General features: G+C 41.6%; 1 long non-coding RNA gene across 14 annotated transcripts in view; it reads right to left on the bottom strand.

The window, feature by feature from the left end:
- The window catches only part of LOC116237402 (uncharacterized), a 221758-nt gene that overhangs the window by 188641 nt on the left and 11096 nt on the right, over positions 1 to 22021 (bottom strand). For 11 of the 14 annotated variants that reach the window (XR_016471520.1, XR_016471517.1, XR_016471528.1 and 8 more), the window contains exon 3: positions 13560 to 13657. This is a non-coding gene — a long non-coding RNA (uncharacterized LOC116237402). Of the gene's footprint in view, positions 1 to 13559; positions 13658 to 15627; positions 15772 to 15932; positions 16060 to 21195; positions 21288 to 22021 lie in introns of all 14 variants that reach the window. The other 3 variants (XR_016471527.1, XR_016471524.1, XR_016471526.1) reach the window with 3 other exon arrangements.

The following is a 22021-nucleotide window of genomic DNA, read 5'->3' on the forward strand; positions in this document are numbered from 1 at the left end:
CTCAGCTTCGTTATAAGGATGTCGTGGGAGACAGTGTCAAATGCCTTGCTGAAATCAAGGTAGACTACATCCACTGCTCTCCCCCCATCCACCCAGCCAGTGACAACATCATAGAAGGCTACCAGGTTGGTCAAGCACGACCTCCCCCTGGTGAACCCGTGCTGACTACTCCTGATAACCTCCTTTTCTTCCAGTTGTCTGGAGATGGCATCCAGCACAATCTGTTCCATCACCTTTCCAGGGACAGAGGTGAGGCTGACTGGCCTGTAATTACCTGGATCTTCCTTCTTGCCCTTTTTGAAGACCGGAGTGACATTGGCTATCCTCCAGTCTTCAGGCACCTCCCCCATTCTCCAAGACCTCTCAAAGATGATAGAGAGCGGTTCAGCAATCACCTCTGCCAGCTCCCTCAGCACCCGTGGATGCATCCCATCGGGTCCCATGGATTTATGAACATTGGTGTTGCCTAGGCGCTCTCGGACCGCCTCTTCCCTGGCTAAAGGGAAGTCTGCCATTCCCCAGACCTTCTCACTAACCACCAGGGCCTGGGATTCCCGAGGGGGAGCTTTTTCACTGAAGACAGAAGCAAAGAAGGCGTTCAGTATCTCCGCCTTCTCAGCATCCCCCGTTACCAGAACACCCCCCTCACTTAGTAGGGGACCTACATTCTCCCTAGTCTTCCTTTTACTGTTAACATACTTAAAAAAACCTTTTTTATTATCCTTTACCACCTTTGCTAGATTCAATTCCAGGTGGGCTTTAGCCTTCCTCGTCGCATCCCTGCAGGCCCTGACAACATTTCTAACATTTGAAAGGCTTCTCAGCGACACATTGCTACCTGCCTGTTCTGCAACAACTGCACTTATCCATACAATGGCATTCAACAGTAAAAATCACTTTATGCATCTCTGCTAGTTATACTGCATCCACCCTGAGACTGTTGAAGGTGTATTTTTCTTTACCAGGCAATTCCCGTTCATTCTTGAAGTTTTTCTATTTCTACATTACTGAAATAACTTTCCCCAAAGAAAATCCTGAAAGTAACTCTCTTTTCATGGAAGCCACTGGGTTGTGAAGACAATTCCAGGAGATCAAATTCCCAGCAAAGTAGATATTCAAAACATGGAGGCTCTGGGGTTGAGCAATGCAGCTTTTCTTACAATCACCCAAGTTTTCTATGCACGTTAGAAACCTCTGTACATCACCTCTGCAGGTCTGTGCTGTAAATGTTCCAACACAAGCACGTGCTCTTTCTACAGACGTTGAAAAACTCAGGACTAGAGTCTGGTCTGGAAGCCAAGAACCCTCAACACCACCAGAGAATGCTCAACTGCGTCCAAAAAACAAATCCACAACATGCAAAGTAATAAAAACCAGCAGATAGTTCTGGACTTAGAGGCACAGCCCCAGGCTGCAGGTCTGGCCATGCCAGGAGGCAGCAAGCAGGCACGGCACACTTGGATCAAAATGCACGTCCCTGTGACACAGCCAGTACTTGCTGGACTTGGCTGGGTTCAACCACAGACTGACTGCCTGTGACCTGAAGCAGGAAGTCGGTACAAGACACAGTCCCTGAGCAGAAGTCAAGAGAGTTTTCCATCCAGCATTTTGCCCTATACTGGTTCACTGCCATGACTAGGAAGAAATTTTCTTAAGTGTCTATGCAGCACTCTAAAGCTGTAAAGGATTCTGCTGCGGGTCCTCTGAGGCCAGCTGAATGTCACTCCAGACTGCTTCAGAGGTGCAGAGCTGCCTTATCTGCACCACAAGGATGGGCCTTGAGGTCTCCAGAGATAAAAGGCCACAGTGCTAAACCACTCTGCATTGCCAGCCACTATAAAGAACCATTTAACCAAACTCATTTAAAATACAGCTTGATAAAGAACTTAACCAGAGTATTTAATACAAAAATGGAACTATTCCTCTGTGTTGGATGACACTCCAAGAGGGAGAAGTGATAAAATGTTTAATAAAATTTACAGCGTTTCATTCAGATAAAAGTTAGAGGATGCTCAATTTATGGGTGATTTTTGGCTCAGAGCAGCAATAAAAGTCAGGTCAATAAGTGATTCTTTTTCCAAACTTGGAAAAAAGCAACGTTCTGACTAAATGAAATATCATCATAAAACATACAGGCAGAAAAAGGAGTCCCCTGACACAAAAGCACCCACTGAAAAATATTCAAGAGGTGGCTTTCATTTAGATAGCCAGAAAATACAAAAGCAAAGTGAATTATTTATGCAGCTTCTGTAAATAAAATATTGTCTTGGAAAATATTGAGTCAGGAATAAGTCAGGAAGCCATTGCCAGCAAAGAAGCTGGTCTTTATAATTAAACACACTTTACCATGGTCATCAGCATGCATGAAAGTCTAATTTGATTAAGCACACTGCTCTGAACTTGAGAAAAGCCTGGGAGAAGTAAATAATAGTCAAAAAATAAAGGGGCTTTAGAAAAGCCTTGAGAGCTTATTGCAGAGTGGGCATGGAGAACTGTCGAACGGGAGAGAAAGGCGGTATGGGAGATATTATGCAGAACTCATCACAGAACAGGCTCATTTTTTATGCTTCTCAAACACTTTCCAGCAAAGCATGGAAAAGTCTTCTGTTAATACAGAGGAAAAATTTCTACAAACTTAAATGGCAGGAAAGCGAGACCCAAGTTCTTCAGCCTGTGTAGGGTTTGCTCTTCAGACAATCCAGAAGAGCTGCATCCAGGTCCCAGGCAGCATGAGGAACTGAAGCTATGCCAAGAAATAGCCCTCTGGCACAGAGACATGACAAATCCAAGCCAGAAGTAAACCAGCTGGGAAAAAAATAAGATTTACCTGTTTTACAACTGAGCACCATGGCACAAACCGGCCAAATGAGTTGCCCAGGGTCACCAAGTACTCTGTGACATAGCCATAAATTCAATTCCCAGTCTCCTGTTTCCTGCCATTGCTTTAGCCTTGTACTATCATTTCCCTGTTAAAAAATCCAAAACAATCAAGCCCTGCCACACCTTAGCAGAGAGCTGAAGTATCCCAATCCTGTGACAGACAGGCAGACTGAGGGAAAGAAGCAGAGAAGAGACTCTCTTTGAAGGGCAGCTGATGGTACCTGATGCCTGGCATGGCTGGGTACAGTGCAGCACACACTGGTATGGCTGGGTATGGCCTGGCACAGCCTACTACCAGGCCACGCCACGTTGTACCCAGCCATACTGCACCAGACCCAGCCAGCTCTCAATCCCAGAGCTCGCTTTCACTGCCCTCTTTTTACTGCAGTGTTTTGAACTGCTGGTGTGCGACACTACTGTGTTGTTGGTTTTTTTTAATTACGCCATCAGTCTCTGCAGACATTCCCCTGGTTCCTAGGGTGGAATTACTTGAAACTTATTTAGCAAATACCCAATGCTAAGGAGTAATAATCTGTTCCATTTGAGCTAGAAGCAGAATTGCCAAATAGGAACACGACTCAAGGCTCCTCCGACTAAGGAGAAAGAGAACAAAGAGATGGAGAAAACCACAAAGGGAAACTTTCTGGCTCAACTGTACCAAACACAAACTTATTTATGAAAAGAGTTGTTTGTGAAGATTTCACATTAAGTGCTGGCAGGCAGCTGCCTTGTATTAGGGTCAAGCTGCAAGTGCAGCTATCATGGCAGTGGGGAATGGTCCAAAGAAGCATTTAGTTAGTTGGAAATTACTGCTTTTCCTTTTGCCTGAAACACAAACATAATTGTTTGGAAGTGGACGTTTGTTTCATGGAGGCACAAGGCCAAGTTCTTATGTTCTTCCTCCCAGAGGTCATAACTACACCAGGCACCACATCCCTGCACTACTGCATTTATCAAAAACATTCTTCCACGATGAAACATGTCACTTGAGTTATTCAGCTTAGAATTTTTTAAGCACCACCAAATAAACAATGAGAAGAACAAGACTGAACTCAGTATACGAGTTGAGATGGACAGACTATTGCCTGGCAGTAATCATAGCATGGGAGAAGGGAGAAGCCTCCCCAGCACTCTGGGTACCATTCTGAGACCTACTTGCATCAGCCTGAACACTTTGCACACGTGCCCCAAGCCATACAGCTCCCAAGAAATTGCCACTGATAATTGCTGACCTATGACCATAGCTTTTGGTAAACAGATTCACAGGGCAAAGATAACCTATTGTATGTTTCCTGCTTATGTATATTTATTTAAAAATAAAAATCAAAGTGAAAAGACAATAAGAATTTATTAAGATATGTCACCACACAGAACAGTACAGTCTGTTTTGCCTCGTGCTATAATCCAGTGGACTTCAAATTATGCTGAACAGATTATTAAAGCCGTTAGGTTAAGTTGTAGAAAGCAGAATGTGTACCAAGTCTGGCTGCCTGCACTCTAAAATGGCAGGAATCAAAAAGGATATTAGTTCTGGTTTAATAATCTACAAGGACCCCAGACATGACACAACAAAGCTGTTATTTGCAGATTTGTTATCTGAAAAGAAGCAACAGGAAAGCTATACACAGAGAGACTCCATTCACTATTAATCCCTTTGCATTTGTAAAACGACATCTGCCAAAAAGATGCCCCACTTAGCCTATATGGGAACCTGAAGCAAACAGGATGTTCCTACTCAATACAGCCACCATCCCTGAAAATCTTCCAAACCACTGATTATATTTGTACTCTGGGAGCAATAAAAGGACAAACAACAGCAGCTAGACTTGAGAAAAATTACTGGTGATAAAATACGACAGGTGATCACTCTAATGGTCCAAGCTGTCTTGGCTACCACTTCTCTCCTATTGTTCAAAACCATAGGAAGATTTATTAAGGGGCAAGGAGAACTGTAACCTCAAGTCCTTGAGAGGTCAAGATGAGTCAGTGGAAGAGATTTGGTAAAATAATCATAAAGAAAGGGAAATCAAATTATCCTGGTGGGAAAAAGAGCAGTTGCTATGGGAGTATCAACCCTTCCAGTTAAAATCACTGATTTCTTAAAAATTGCCCACGACTGAATAGTGCCACATCAAACCTAGCTGTTTCCAGCACAGAGGCAAGGCTGGTGACATTGCTCTGCAGTCACTCAGAGCCAAGGCATCAGATTGCTGCTCCACACACCTGCACTGTGCACACAGGGCTCCATAAGATATGAACCTGAGGTATTCAAGGGACAATTAGCTACAGAGGACAAGGAAGAACCAGATCTGCACGACTGGCATCAAAATAACCCCCAAGACCAGCAAATCATCTCATCTTATTCAAGGACACTGGTTTAGAATGAAGACTTGTACAGTCCTCATACTCTGTCTCTAAAGAAGGAAGCTTGTGAAGTCAGGTTTCCCCAAGATACAAATTAAAAGCTCAATTTAACTTCAAAACTAGTCATTCTTAATTTTTAATTTTTTTTTTTCCTTTTTGGTGTGAGAATATCCAAGCAATTATACTTCAGGAAAATCCATTTCATTTGGACACATTCCAGTATAGACTCAAAAATGAATATTCACACTTAAATGTGAAAAACCACAACTAAAATTACAAATTAAAAATGAGCATTTAAATTAAAGCTTTTTTATTCAAATAATTATTCTGGTATTGTCATAATAACAAGAACTGAAGAAATTTATCTCTATATAAATATACGTATTTAATTTCCAAACCACAGGGTGTCTTGCTATTGCAGCTCTTCATTTCAGATTGGAGCTTTGCTCTGAAATAACTGAAGTTCCAACACAAGAAGCTCTTATTTCTGAACAGATTGGATTTGCCTTTCCCTGGGTAGCAGCATGTACAGCATTATTTTGTTTTTCTGCTTTTCCAAAGGCCATTTCTGTCCCGAGGCATACAGTGCCATACCGCAGACCCCAGGATTCTGCCCTGCCACAAAGGGAGCCCTAGGCTAGTTCATTTAGCACACTGGTGAAAAAGTTCTCATTAATCATCACGAGGCAAAGTACGGACTGCAGAACTTTGCACACAGCTCTCACCCACCTCAGACACACCGCAGACTAGAAGCATCCACTGAGAAACACAGTATATTGGGAATAAGTTTGGACTTGCATACATGTATGTCATTCTTGATCTAAGAGCTCCCTGTACAGCACTCAAAGCTATGCAGGTGGCCAGGGTTTTCCTGGTGAGGCGACTCACTTGTGTCAGCTTTTCCAGAAAAGACCAGAAAACCTGAAAAGGCCCTCAGCTCTATCTTAGTAAACTGCCACTGTGTATGAAGACATATGCTGCATCACTTCCACAAAAAGGTAATTTCATTATAGAGCTTATTGAAAGATAAATCGAAACGATCAAACATTTTCTATTAGTTATACTCCATTGAACACATGTATTGGGTTTTATTTTCTGGAGATTATTTATTTAATTTAGTAAATTGATGGTTGGATCTTCATCACTATCCACAATGCACTATATTCCTTTACAATGAGCTCTCAATAGGGAACTTACAGAAACCAACTCAGAGCCATGGGACTTCAAACTACCTTGATCCATCAGCCCAGCTCACTCCTCCACATTACAAAATTCTCTTTACCAGACTTAGACAACACTCTCTACAGATTTTCTTTATTCTCCTGTACTGGGAAAAGGGTCACCCAAGCAAGACACTCCACTTGCTCCTCATGACTTACTGGGAAGAGGAGGTTCTGTGATACCAAAGGATGCAGGGACCAAAGCCCAGAGATGTGCATGGAGCATTATGAAGCACATGACCAATGACTATTCTGACCCCACCACTCAGACACAACAAATAACACTTTGTTTCACAGTACTGTGCAAAAGTAAAGCACCAGGCAGGCAGCTCATGAACAGAGCAACCTGACAATTAGGAGCAGATTTCTGAGGAGAATCAGGGGAGAGGAAAAAAAAAAAAAAAAAAAAAAGGCAGCCCACCTTTATGATTAAAATCAAGCCTTTGTCAATATTTGTGTCTACAGCACTTTAACTATAGGAACCGTGTCTGTGCAGAGAGCTGCAGTTTCATCATCTCAAAAAAGCCACAGGTCAAAACATGCCTGGTTAAGTACAGTGGAGGCAAAACATCAAATATCCTTCACTAATTTCCTTTGGTCAGTCCCTGGAACAAAGCAGCAGCAGGCTACAATATCCACACACCACTTCCTCTCACCCAGGTTTCTCTGCGGACTTTCCCGACCGCACAACACAGCCACCACATTATGTACATACATCTATTTCAGTCTAACTTTGGAAATAACAAACTAGAACACAGTTGATCAGTTTGTTCCTCACAAACACCATAATTAGACTAAGACATACTTCCTGGTTTTGACAGATGAAGTACGTGGCACGTCTGAAATCAATGGCTACAAAACTGTCACGGTAACAGTTTGCCTTGAAGGAAAACTACGTTAAGGGCTACCGAATGGAAATGATACAGGCCTGATTTGTATCTCAGCTGGAAACATTTAACAGGAAAAGTGAATGGATTTTTAACTAGAGTCTTCAATTGTGGGAAACTTCAAGACAACGTACCAAAAGCTATTGGTACAAAGCAGCATCACAACTATAGTAAAAGAGAGAAACAGCCCCCCAGCCCCATAACACAACTGATAACATCAACAGTGCCATAGCTGTGATTTTACTTTACAGAAATTTTCAGAGTAAATCTTTTCAAGAAACCTTGTCCACTGTGTTCAGTATTTCCAAAAGGAACCATTGAGTACATGGGTTTGGAATGGAGACAGGAACTCTTCATTACTTCGAGATTATGAAAACAAAAGGGTCAACTTAGAAGCTTTTGGAATGATTAATAGAAACTTGCTAAGCTAGTTAGTCATCTTGGAAACACTACTACCCACTGCTGTTTCTTTTCCTCTAGTTTGGACAAGACAGCACAAGAATTTCTCAGGTTTCATAATTAGGATTTCCACAGGAAGCCAGTGAGCCACAGACCAGGAGCCCACACCAACCATACACACAGACCTTGGGCCTGTGCTCAGGGAGTGAAAGTGCAGCACTGCCACCCTACTCTGCAAGGTGCACTTGTGTACGTCTCAGGGCAAACACTGATGACTCTAAGGGAAAATATATATACTTAAGAATTTTGAGACAAGTCTTCCTTTGAACGTACTTCCTTCAAACACAAAGTCCCATCTCTCTGCTGAATAGATTTATCAACGGGTGTTCGCAGCATCAGCCCCTCTTCCTATCAACTACACAATTTGTAAGTCAAAAGGCTGATCTGTTTAATGAAAATAAAGAAAGACAGCATAAGCAGGAATAATTTGGAAGGAAAAAAATCCTCACGTATCAAAACAAAGGCAGCACTTCAGCTAACCACATGAAATATGAATGAAAAAGGGCAAAGCCATCCAAGGAAAAGCTTTACATGCACAAGATGTCCTAGAGAACATCTACTTGTCCTTATCTCCTAACTCACAGAAACTACTAGTTACAAATGTATCAAGAGCATTTTCATTATATCTTAAAGCAATCCAGAATCAGATCTAAACCACCAAGCCTTCAACAATGAAGCTTGCCATTCCCACCCACTTCTTTCCAAAGACATTCACTCTCTGCTAAATATTAAATCAGTGGAATTTTAGGGTAAAGTCAGTTCACGACAAATAAGTGCTAAAGGCAGTGAGCTGAAAGCCTTTGCTCTGCTCCTGAAAGATTAGAAAATGTTGCTGCATGCCATTTCAAGTCTGCTCCCAGAAGCATGTTGTGATGTTGCCCACCACATCCTTTCATACAACTGCTAAGCTTCCTAGTGTGCTTTCTGACAGTATATTCTTATTCAAACCTGCATTTCTTTCATTGTTCTTAGCACTACACCCTGCCTAGCTGGGAAGTCTTGTAAAACTTGCACAGGCGTGAACATGTGGCTTTAGCAGCTGAGAAACCTGCCTAGATTGAATTAAGCCTCAGGGACTTTCAGGAAAAACTCAGACTGTTTGGTAATACCAAATACCAAATTACCAAAGGTATTTTTAAGTTTTTGCTAGAATTTCTAAGAACAGATTCACTTACATTTAAAGCTCAGTGATTGGGACACTGCCTGGACACTGGTTGTTCATCTTACAGTGTACCTCTGAGAGGCAGCTCCGTAAGCAGAAAGCACCCTGGTGCCACATGCAACTAAGCTGGGGCGAGGTTAAATGATTAGAAAAGATGCCCTTATCCCTCTGAAGGAGCAACTGCTTGTGGTTCTGGTCCCCGTGCACACGAACAAGGGGCTGAGTGGTGCAAAGTGCGCTGCCTGGCACTGCCTGTGGGGCATAGAGAGCGCGTCAGTGAGGTCAGCCTGGCTCAGCTTTCGGAGAGAGAGCAGCCTGTTAATGCGTGCTGAAGGCTGCTAAAGGCCACCGACACCAGCCTTCTGCTTCAAACCTCTCGCCGAGCAGAGAGGGTCGTGCTCCCTCGCTCAGCACCCACAAGGCCTGGGATCACAGTGAGCGGAGCCGACACGCAAACAAGCAGGCAATGAGTTTCACCACTGCTCTCACTGCAGGGGCCATCACTAGCGATTAAATGGCAAAGCTTCATTCCTAAAGGCTTGACAACAAATTTTGAGTAAGAAAATACTGGGCAGTACAAAAGGAGTCTGGAAAAGAAGCATTTGAAATAACAAAATGAGACAAAGGCACAGTCTCAACTTGAGAAGGCAGAGAATTTAGTAATCTGACAGAAAACTACAGACATTGCTTCCTCTTCTCGGTAGGAAAGGAGTATTCTTTTCAAATATGCCCTGATATTGCTGTTTAAGCCCTCAGATAACCATGCTCCTCTCCAAAGATCTGCTGGTGGGTTTTCAAGATTGTTCTTACTCAGACTAAGGCCAAGATTTAAAAAAAAAAAAAAAAAACAAGTGAGAGAGAGAAATGATCAAAACAGGAGATAAACTCTTCAGATTAGATACAGATCAATCCAAAAAAGCATTTATATCAGAAAGCAGACATTCCAGTAGGAAAAGTAAATATGGAGTGCAGCAGTCCCACAGGAAAACCCTGACACTGTTTCTGTTTGAAAACACTGTGAGCCTGACTATTAAAAGGTGTAGGTGAGAGCAAGGAATGAGCAGCCCATCAATCCTGTGGCTCTGGCCAGGCTGCACCTCCCTGCTGCACATCTCCCCTGCCTGCATGGCAGCAGCAGAGAGCATCCCAGCAGCACAGACACAAAAACACCTCCTCAGTCTCACGCCCTACCAAAGGCCACTTAATTATATCAGCATTATCATGAACTGATTAGATTCCAAATAACTTTTCTTGAAAGCATTCCTTTGGCTCACTGTCGCCCTGGTCATGATACCATATTGCCCTTCAGGTTCTATGAAAAGGCAGATCAAGCCATGCCACGTAACAAAAATGGCCTTACCACAGCGCGCTCCTGTGTTAACAGCTTCCCAACGGTCTCATTCATTAAAATAAATTAGCATATAGAGTTTTTATTATGAGGCTCTTATGTCAGAACAAATAAAGAGAATTTTAGACAACATAAGTGGAGCTTCAGAGAATAAGCATCTCCACAGGGAAATCACGCCTGAAGTCCAAGAAGAGCCCCTACTGATTTTCTCAGTGCTCTCAGGCAGCAACCACAGACAGCGATGGGCACAGACTGCATCGCTCATCATTCCAGCCTTCACGTCAGGTCACCCTGCAAAGCCTGCACGAAGCTGTTTATTGCAATGAAACCACTGGGACTTTTGTCAATTTGCAGCCAAGCTTTTGGCAAATCAAGTGCAGAATCAAGATAGGGACAAGAAAGGAATCAGGAGAAGATTGGGGATGTGTAATGTCCTTCCACTCCACTACCAGGTAATAGACCCATTTGGGATTTATTAGCGGGACTATTACAGGACTGAGATGAGTTATTAACCAAAGGTGCACAGGTCTGAGCCTCCTGTCTCTCCAAACTTCCTTTCCAAGACGTTCTATTTGCTAGAAAGTTCTATTTGGTAAGTTCTATTTCACTTGTTGAAAAGCAACACATTTCTCAGTTTATTCCCTGCTGATGTTGGTATCCATGTTCCCTTTAAAGACTACAATTGGAAAGAAAGAAAAAGAACCGGAAAAACCTTCTGCTTGAATTCCAGCATTGGTCTTTTTGATTAAAAATGAAGGGCTCCTCCCCCACACCCATCCCAAAGAGCATTTTAACAGCAGTCTGACAAAGGCAGATAGATAATACGGAAGTATATTCCCCCTTATAGGCTGTCTAGAGCATCGCGTTTTATAGAATAGGTGATACAGGGCATTTTGAAGAACTGCAAAAAATTCTGTTGCTAGTGTTTTACCTTTGCCTTTCAGATGGCTTTGTAGGAGTAGGCAACTACTCCTGCACTGCAGCCACTACACTTCTTCAGGTACAAAAGCTAGTTTGAAGGCAGTAGACAACATCTACACTATTTTAGCAGTATAACCTAAGACACAGAAGACATTTTGAAATGATCTCCAGCCTTTCTCGTATCAGGGCATGTATTTATGAAGAGACCCTGAAATTAAAACAGTCCAAGGAACTCCTCACACTAAAGGCTTCAGAAAAGGAAGTAGGAATAAATAATACATTTTCTCCTTTCAGTTAAAATGGTTGCTGTTACAGATAAAGCATCATCCCACACCCAAGAGAACCACAGCACACCTGTCCTTGCTTTCTTTCTTTTACATCTACAGATATTTTTCCAATGTGAAGGAACAGATGTTCCTAGAAGTATGTGATTTTCATGCAGATGATGAACTTCAAAAGACAAAGAAATCTTCTGAAAAATACACCCAAAATAAAACCTGAAAGGAATCTATATTACCGTGCAAATACATTTGCTTTTAGGTACACAAAGCTTAAAGACTGCTTAGAAGAGCCCCACACTTCAAGTGGTCTGTCAGCTTCTTACACACAAGAACATGACTCCATATGTGGGAGCAAACCATTTCCATTTGTGTTTTGATAAACTCTTCCTGCCTTTAACCACAATAAAAAATAAGCATAGAAGTAACTGCAGTCATTTTTATTCTTTTAATTACGAATCTGTAGACAGAGGAACCAACTCACAGTTTACCAAAATAAAAGAAAAAAAAACAATCCATGTTTATTTCAATGGAGTCAGAACTAGCTCAGATACCATACTTGGACAGCCAATCCCAAAATGAAGATACAGAAAAATTGATACTTATCTTCAATTAGTTCCCCAAATGTCTCAAACATTAGTCTCTGGACAGAAAGTTATAACATACTATGCAAAGTTCCTACTTTAAGCCCTTTCTACAGAAGAGACTGGAATCTTCACTAATACATCCACCACAGAGAGCCACTGGTGCTTAGGGCACACAGACACATGTCATTAGTTGCTCCGAGACCCAGAAAGGCTTAGCTCAAGAATCTGAAAAATCCTACAGAGTTCTGCTGTTTACAACCAATTTGTTCAGCTCCCTACTATGTATCAAGAATAGGAAGGAACAAAACACGAATAGAAACATTGTCACTGGGGATTCAGAACACATCTACCCATGTCAGTGATTTGGAGAAGGAGAATCAGCACGGCCAGTAGGAAAATCTAAGCAAGGAAGCTCCCTCTCCACATACGTCATTTATAAGTTGTGTTCCCACCAATGTGTCACTCTGCAGATTCTGTAGGGCCAGAGCTTGTAAGCATCTCCTCAGAACAGATCCTCATCTCCCAATGATGATGAATTAAGCTTTTGAAGACCATCTCCCATCATCAGTCTGGATGATAAATCCAGATCTGACCATTTAAGTGCTTCCCAAATAAGTAGCAATAGAAAGGACCCGGAGAGATCCATCTCTGGCTTTTCTTTCTTTTGAGGATAAAAACTTTGTTGGAATGAAATCTTTCGAAACATAGTGTGAAATCCTGCCCCTAATGAGTCAGTGGGACGCCACCAGCTTGCACTGGACATCTGCCAGGATCTCATTTCCACCGCCTGACTCCAAGCATACCGAATGCAGCAGGAGCCCTCCTGCTCACTCCAGTGCATACAGCCTGAAGTCCCTAACAATTTGCTTTGTATTAATTGACTTGTACAGCCATGTTTGAGTTCACCTCTGAATGTTATACAATAAATTGCAGAAATCATCTTCTTTAAGCAGATTTATCCAAGGCTATTTAAATAATGTCCTCTGATTTTCTTTGTTATTGCAAACACCAGAAAAGAAGAGGGCCTAATAACACTGTATTTATAAACCATATTTGCTCTTCACTCTAAGGAAATCTGAATGTGAATAAGAATTCTTCAGTGTCTTTACTGAAGCAAAATGAATCCTTATTCTTTAATTTTCACCTAAATCATTAAAACATATTAAACTAATTTTATTTGTTGGAACAAATTACACAAAGGAGTTATTGTTTGGAATTTCCTTAGAATTTGAATATCTGGGGTAGTTTAAAGTATTTTTGTAACCTATATCACTCTCTTGCTGTCTTCAATGCAATCATCTTATAACCAAGACATCGAGTATTTGCTGACCATGCAAGTGTAATGCATTAAAGTTTCAATCCAGAAAATATTGAAGTGAATAACTTAAAGCATATTATTAATGTTGCAGTACATACTTAGGAGTTTGCATAGATAAGAACATTAGTTTCTTACCTATTTCTTTATCAGATGGGATCTTGCTGTAGACATTGATAGATGTCTCAAGAATACTGATGCCCACTTCTTACTCCCAGTGCTGGTTTCAGTGAAAACTGAAAAAAATTGAGATCATGGTAGTCAAAAGCCTCACTAACAGGAAGAAAACACAGAGTATTTTAATTTCACTTTAATCAATTATATGATTAAAAATGCAAAGCAGATAGTCTCATCAATTCAGTAATGAATAGCAAAATGGATGATAAGAGAGCATAGACACCAGTCTATTTTTCTATTACTCCAGCTTTTCTTTTTAAAGCTGATAGGACAGACCAACTGATTAAAATCCCTTTAATTTCCTCTTCTTTTAATGTCAATTAAACTCTTCTGACATGAAGGGAACATAGGGAACGGCACAAAGCAACAATGCAATACTAATTACCTAGCATGGGAACAAGATGATAATGATTAACTGTGAATTTTTTTTATTATTACTATCTGGAATAAAAGGGTTTTGAATGAAGGAGGATTTTGACTGGCCTGCATTTATGCTTTATTGATACTGACTGAAGGAATGCTGCCCAGCCACACTGCAGGGATGCTGTCATGGTGCTGCTGCACAATCCTGGCTTTTCACAAACACTTTTTACAAAAAATTCTTTTTGGTTGGGTGTGCATTTGATCTGCACAATCACTCCATAGCTAAGCAAAGCTCCATGCTCTAAGCAGCTCACAGCAACTTTTAATCCAAAGTCAGCAATTTGCTTTAATTATCATATTATTATTTTCTTTCTTTCATCAGACATACATTGAGCATGGTTCTCTGCTGTCCAGCCAGAACTGCTACGCTTTCCCTGCTTCTCACAAAAAACAAAGTTTAAAACTCCTGAGCAACTCTGGGTAAATACAATGCAGCAAATGACCTTAGTTGTCCAAAGAGTGCATTATTAAAACAAAGAAGAACCTTCCTAGGCTTCCCTCTCATTCTTTCCCCTGAAACAGCTCTTAACAGAGGAAAGGATTTGAGCGGTTGTTATTTCAGGAGCTCTGCTTCTATGAAACTCCCAGACCCTACACCTCCCTCGAGAGGACCTCTCCTCCCACGGCACGAGGTGCACGCCTGCAGCCCATGGATAGCATCTCATTGAACCTTCTCACTGCTGCAACAGCACACCCTCCTCACTGCTGCCAGGGCTCCCACCTGAGAGGCCACAGCAGAGGGGACCTGGAGCAAGCTAAATGCACGTCACAGCTCTATTACCTCCCACCTGGGGGTCCATGCAGAGATTCCAGCACGGACAGAGATGGGTGCTGTGAGAAGCAGCTTCTCCTTCACGCTGAATGTAGAAATCAGCAGGGCTCCCACAGAAGAGCTCTATGCTTGGACAGACAGGAGAGTGTTTCCTCTCTTATGGGCTTATTCCACCTAGGATGCACTTATTATTTCCTCAACAGGAAGCCCCTTTCCAGTTATCATTATTATAATGTATGCCTCTGTGGATATGTAGCTTTCTGTATAATAATTCACGCCTGAAAAGGCAAGAAAAACAGCCAGTAGAAAAGCACTAAGCTCTCTTATTTTTGTTTCAGTCTCAGTGAATAGGAATTCACTTTGTGTTTTAGGAGTCATTAGCAGCCTAAAGACTGTAACAGCCCTTAAAAAATTGGCAACTTAAATCTGAGTTGCAATGACTTTACTGGTAAGGCTGAGGAAAGCTGGCCCTGCATAAGTACAGGTCCCTTCACAGTCAATCATGCAGCGTGCCCAGCACAAAACCAAAAAGGCCCAAACCATTTGACCTGAGAATCCATGTCCCCAGGTGCTCTTTTTAACATGCTGCCAGCACCATCCCTCCAACTCTGTCCTTACAATAAACTCCAGATTTCCAGATGTGAGGGAGAAGATCCAGCCCTTTCTCAAACCCTTATTAACTGAGTCCATTTTCTAATACATAAAATTACTCCCACTGCAGTTCTTCTAAGCAGATGCCACAGCATAGGCACTTTGAAGTGGGAACCCCAAGAAGAACTAAAAGAGCGAGATGCAAAATCACATCATTTTATGTGAGGCAATAGTTTCACATACTTCCAGTTGGCACAAGCTAGGACAGCCACCAGAGCAGACAATCCTGCCCTCCTCCCAGGTTCCAGCTGTTCATTTCCAGCTCCATTCCCACACGTGCAGACAAGCAGCTGTGTGGCCCAGCAGGAAGCAGACTAGGGAACTTATCTGGATGAAAACAACAGAGTTCACTGAAGAGGACAGTTCAGAAATGGGAAAAAGCAACCATGGGTATGGAGAGGGTTGAACTGCTTCTCTTGGCAGTCATGTCTGCTTATACTGGCTCAAAGTGCATGTGAAACTACCCTTAGGATTATTCAGGCACTTACTGGTATTGTTACAGAAATGTCAGCCTTTGGGAAAACCCCTCTTGTTCTGACCGTTCCCCACTGAGCAGAGTACCAGCTATCCACAGAGAGCCTCTTGGAAAACGCAGGTTCTCAAGTGGTGCAGATCCTACGGTGCATTCAGGAGCAGAAAGCAGCGACAAAAAGGAAGAATGACATTTTTAAAATTATGGTCAGTACAAAACTCTTAGCTGAAGGAGACAGATGAGCTTTGTTTCTACATGTATACATGGGGCTGGGTGTGCCAGAGGCAGCTGGGTGGGCTGCAAAGCTTCCACTGTGGCACGAGAGCTAGAATTAATGTGGCGGTTACAGCCTCTGCTCAGCCTGTTTGCAAATTCATGTGATACAGCTACACGCCTCCATTGCAGTAAAGCAGAGGTCTGTGCAAATAAAAGATTGGTTTCAAACAAAAGCCTGAGCAGAGCTAATGAGGGCTTTGATCCTCTTATTGGATCCATGCAAACATGCTCCATCCAGGCCCAGAGGTCTGCCGTACGCAAAGCAGTTGGGCTTTCACCACAGGCAACCACTACAGGAGCTTGGACTCCATCCAAGTAGCCATCACGAAGCTCTGCTAAAGAACAGTATTTCTCATCTTTATTGATATATTAAGGTTAGATTTTCAAACTGGACAGAGCAGGCAGGAATCAAAAACACAGTTTCCCAACCCCAGTTAAGAAGGGAATCCACACAAAAGAGAACACAGAACTGAAGCAAGGAGGCAGGACAAGGAGGAAGGCTTGTGGTTTCGTTGTTGTATTGGTTTCCTATGATATTTTATTTATCCATTTAGCTAAATCAATATTAAATGTTACAGTTGCTAAACATGTCATCAAATTCAAATACTGCCAGAAGTCAGGGTTCAACAGATTTCAGAGGATCCTATTTGGATGTGTCAAATTGAAACAACTTAGAAAGTAACCATATTTGTACTTCTCTACCTTTGAACATGAGGAATAGCTTTCAAAAAAGAAATTGCAAGGCCGATTTCTGCGGCTGTATGTAAGTAAACCAAGCACAGAGCAGAGGTGGGGATGAATGCAAAGAAGATGTATGGGATAAGGAAAATGACTGAAACACTGTGTTTAAATTTCAGGAGCGCTGATGGTATCATGACTATAAATGATTCTTTTGTTGTCACTGGCTTTCTTTAGTGCTACCTCAGATGTCCCTACAGTGCTTCAGAATGCTGAGTGACACGTCCCAACCAAGGCAAAACATGCCAGTTTGTTACTTTAGAAAACTCAAAGCATTATATTGCAAAGTGAACTGTTCAGCTAACTCAGTGCAGTTTATTTTTTAATTCATTCTGAGGAAAAACTGTAACTATTTGCTCATTCTCATTTCAGTTCAGTAAGATTTTTACTGTCAAAAAGTTATTTCGTGGATACGCGAGCATACCTGGACATTTTATGTAATGCATTGTTACACTATTCCCATGAGCAGTGAAGGAAGATAACTTAGCACCTGGAAAACCTTATGTTTTGTTTTTACAGATTTAAACCAGCGAGGACAACTCATATTGTTTCTAATTTGTCTGACAGTATTATGTATATTGGGCTATATTTTGTATATTATATGGTATACTGTCAAAGACCCAAAATAAATCTCAGGAAAGAGAAGGAAAAATGTAATAATATAATTTAAAAATGTAAATAAATAAGTGGAATCTGAAGACATCTGTCTGAAACAAGAGACAAAAAGCCCACTTCCGCAAACCACAACTTTGTTTGCATTTAAACAAACAAAAAACCAAACAAAACCGACAGTAATATTAGCCCTGTCTCGAGAAGAGAGATGGCAGCTTACAGATTGATGTCCAGCTTTTAATTTTGCTACAGTTTCCTAGATTTGGAGATTAAATACCTATTTTGATGGTCAGGACTGTAAGAAGAGTAGCAAAAAGAAGTGGACTTTCTCTTCTAATCCTCAGACCCAAATCCCAGACAGCCAGTAATGATGACAAATGAACGCTTTGGAATGTCTGTATAGTAACAGCCATAAAATGAGTTAGCAGTTTCATTCCAGTTTCAGGTTTAGAAGACTCCACATCATCAAAGCCATCCACTGTTATTGATAGTAATTGGCATCTAGCTCAGCAGAGAAGACAGAGATTGAAGAGGCCCCAGACAGTTCTCACCGTCCTGAGCTCATTTTATTGCTTCAGAACTAAGCCAGCATCGCCAGCACCACTGCCAGATGCACCTTGCTCTGGATAACTGAAGAGAATATAATTTTTCAGCTCAATCCTCCTCAGAATCCCTACATAGAGGAGGGAAAGGAAACAGAGGAGAAAATGAGGTTTTTGAAATCAAAGTCATGGTTAAGGGCTTGCTAAGAGCCCACATTTCTGTGCTCAACAAAAACATTTGCTTTTTTGCCTCTTTGATGGTTCTGCAGCAGCAATTAAGGATAAGGATGTTCTGAGCTGCATCAACAGCACTGCTAAAAAAGTAAAAACAAAAGACTGGACAAACAGAAGACCAGACCAAAAAAAGAAAAACATATTCCTTTAAGCTCAGTTAGAAATCTGAAGAATGTGTTTTACCAAGAAGCAAAAATAAACTAGAAGAAACGTTCCATTTTAGGCATATCAAAAGCATTTTGTCAACATGGGGGAAGCCAGAAGTGCCTTCCAGTAACGTGGCACAGGCCGTGGTTTACAGAGCACTATCTCCCAAACACAGCCTCTCGTACAAGGCTGACACACTCAGGCTGCTGCAAGATGAAGTCCCTTCTGTGAGACACCAGTGGTCTAAATAAATTGGTTTAGGAGCTAAACTCTGGAATCCAGAGAGGTATCTAATGAGCTGCTGGCTCACCAAAGGGATGAATGGGGGAACATGACAGAAACCAGTACAAACCAGCAGTTAAATGCTTAAACACCCCCCATGGAACTTTGAAACCATCTCTTCCCCATGAAAAGATCCATTTCCCTCAGACACCTTGTAACAGCCCTAATACAATTGGATATTATTGGCACCACAGTAATAGCACTCTACCTACAGCTGCTATCCGTCATTCCCAAAGGTCTAAAGCAGCTTCATTTATTACAGAATTTTCACAGAAATAAGAATAGATCCAAGCCTGCTGCAATCAATGGAAACACTTCCAAGAGCTCGAGAGGGCTTTGAACCAGGCTCATATTTCACAGCAAGTACAGCACTTTGCTTTATCACAGATTCACAAATACAAATTCTGGCTGGGTTATAAGATGTTCCTCCAGAACTTAAATTAAAAGACTCACTTAAATAAAAAGACAATGAAAATCAGCAAATAAAAAGTCATCCTTTTACAGTGTGCCACCTAGCAGGGGAAACGAGCCCATGAGACGAGCCCCAGCTGTACCCATGTGCAGGAAGCTCCACAGGCAGGTTGCTCACACACTGCATGGGCAGGCAGTGCATGGGGCTGGGAGATGGGCTCACGTTAGACTTCATATAACAGGAGTTGCAGCACTTCATGTGGTGTTAGACAGGAAAAATAACTGGCTCTGTCTGCTTGAAAGGAGCACTAACCAAACCCTGGTACACAGATCAAATACTTTGGTGTAAGAGCACTTCCTCCAGAACACAGGTTAACTATCAACTGATTTCTTCTTTATCTCACTGCCACACCAAACACTGCTCCCTAGAAAGCAACCTCCTGCTTTGCCTAAAGCTTTGGAGGAGACTGCAGAGAACAACAATCTCCTTTTGGTCTTTTTCATACACTGCCAACACAAACCTGCACTTGGGAAATGGGATTTCCATCCTTCTAGGATCTACAGCACTGCAGTTATTTGCACTGCTTCTCTCAATCATGCAGATTCTTCTTTTTTTCCTTCACACATTAAAGTATGCTAATCTTCCATCCCAAGAAACACAAGAACGAACATAACTCATGTTTCCAAAAAGAGGATGTTTTCAAAGTCAGCATCCTGATTACTGTTTTGGGCACTATCTTTGCATTTCATAATTACACAGGAAACAAGCTTCTGTTGGCACTAAATGACCTGTTTTCAATCACTCCAGTATATAAGACTAAAGAGCACAATCTCTCATTAGTATGCAGACACATCCAATGCTTTTAAGAGAAAGATCCCTCTCAAATTGAATTACAGCAAAATGTTTACCTGAAACAAACACACTGAATAGTTTACCTATCAATATCCCTGTACTTACCTAAGAAAAACAATCCCTTCCAACTTCAGTAATAAAGTCAAAGCTTCACTGTTCAATGACCTTACTTCTTTCTACTCAATACAATCAACATAATATTCTTTGTGTGAGAATAATGCATTAGGGGAAGAATTCAATCCTATTAAGAGTAAAGCACTGGAGCTCCAAGTGACAGCAATCCTACAGTTTATGGGAAAGAATTCTGTGAGCAAGCACATTTCCTTCTCATTATTCAAAACTTACGATGGCACTTCCTTGTACATTCTATGTGCATATATATACAGCACAGTGTAGTAGTGTAGTGTAATCACCTCACCCAAAATGAAGAAAAAGCTTCAAGAAAGGAAAGGAAATGCTTTGATTCACACTAAGTAGCTCCCCAGCTCCAGCACCCAACCTGTAACCGTTACCCACACCGAGCCTTCTGGAAGAGCACTTGCTTTCTTTCCATTGCCATTTGCATTACAAATGAAGTTAGCTTGACTGAGGAAATACTTCTTTGATGGCATTATATGATAACGAATACCAGCCAACACTATTTACTGGGTGAGAAGAATAGACCAGCTCTCGTGGGGAAAGACACAGTATTGCCCAGTGTCTTTATACCACACAGAATAGGGGCCAGTTGGGGCTGACTGAGATGTACCTAGAAAATAAAACTTGATTAGCACCATATCTTTTCTTCTCAAATGTTTTCTATCACTTGCAACATCAGGGCAGAACTGCATTCTAAAGGCATCTATAAAATCAAATGTATTGGAACTGATAAACCCTAATCAAGAGGTACAACTGGAAGTTATGTGGGGCTGTGTGAATTGCTCTATATAGAACCTCCTGTAAGAGGCATGCCTTGGTTCTTCCTATCCTACTGCCAGGGCTGCAGGCATCCAAAGACCACCAAGAATTTTAAGACCTCTGGTTTATGCACACCACTTGTTTTTCTACAGCAAACTATTTCTAAGAGCAGATAAACTTTTTGCATCGGATTGGAATGCCTTTGTGCCTCCTAGAACATGAATGCATGATGGAAAGCAAAGAGCTAGATGGTAAAAGTAAGCAGGTGAGAACTACAGGGATCTCACCTTTTCTTCAGTCTAGAAATAAGTTCTATCACACACAGACTTTTATAGTTCTCTGCTGCTCGCTGGGTTATCTTCCTCCAAGAATGAGAGCCCTACAAAAACATGAGCAGCAGACAGATGTTTTGTCCAGATAGATTCTTAGCTCCACTTAGAAGAATTTCCCCAGCACAGACTAAGGGTCATGTTCAACATTCATTCTCATCAGTGAAACTCCATTGATTTTGGGTAAGTGGAAAAATTTGTTCATATAACAACTTCACACCCAGGATCAAGGCAGCTATAGATAGTTTTCCTGGGTATCTGATTAACAGTAGGCACCATCTGATCTTAATTAAGAGTCAATCTGTTAACTCTCCTTGCCTTGGTTTGACATATGCACCATATGGTTCATTTTCCAACTGGGAAACCTGCTCTACAGACCAATAGCAGTTCTCCCAGGTGAAATATTGTGTTTACAATTCTATGACATAGCACAGCTGAATTACTTACCTGATCAAAGGCTGAATATAGAGAAAGCTTTCCATCTATTTTCAGGTATACACTGACTATTTTTATCAATTTCACACTGTCTTTCCTCAGATAGCATTTCACTCTGATAGCCTGCTCAAGAATGCTGATAAACAGGGAGAGGATAAGAAGTTTTCCCATCCCCTTCATTTCTGAACACCAGACATAGGTAAACAAGCCCAGGATTGAATTAAGTTTGGAAAGCCACTGCATTGCAAAGTGCTCATTGCTGACTGCACGAAAGCAGGCTAATGAAATAGCCCAACCATTTTTCTTGCTTATACGAAGCACAGTACTCACACTGTCTCATTCCAAGCAC

Source organism: Phasianus colchicus, chromosome 16 (assembly GCF_987193195.1).
Source record: "Phasianus colchicus chromosome 16, bPhaCol1.hap1.1, whole genome shotgun sequence".
NCBI lineage: Eukaryota > Metazoa > Chordata > Aves > Galliformes > Phasianidae > Phasianus > Phasianus colchicus.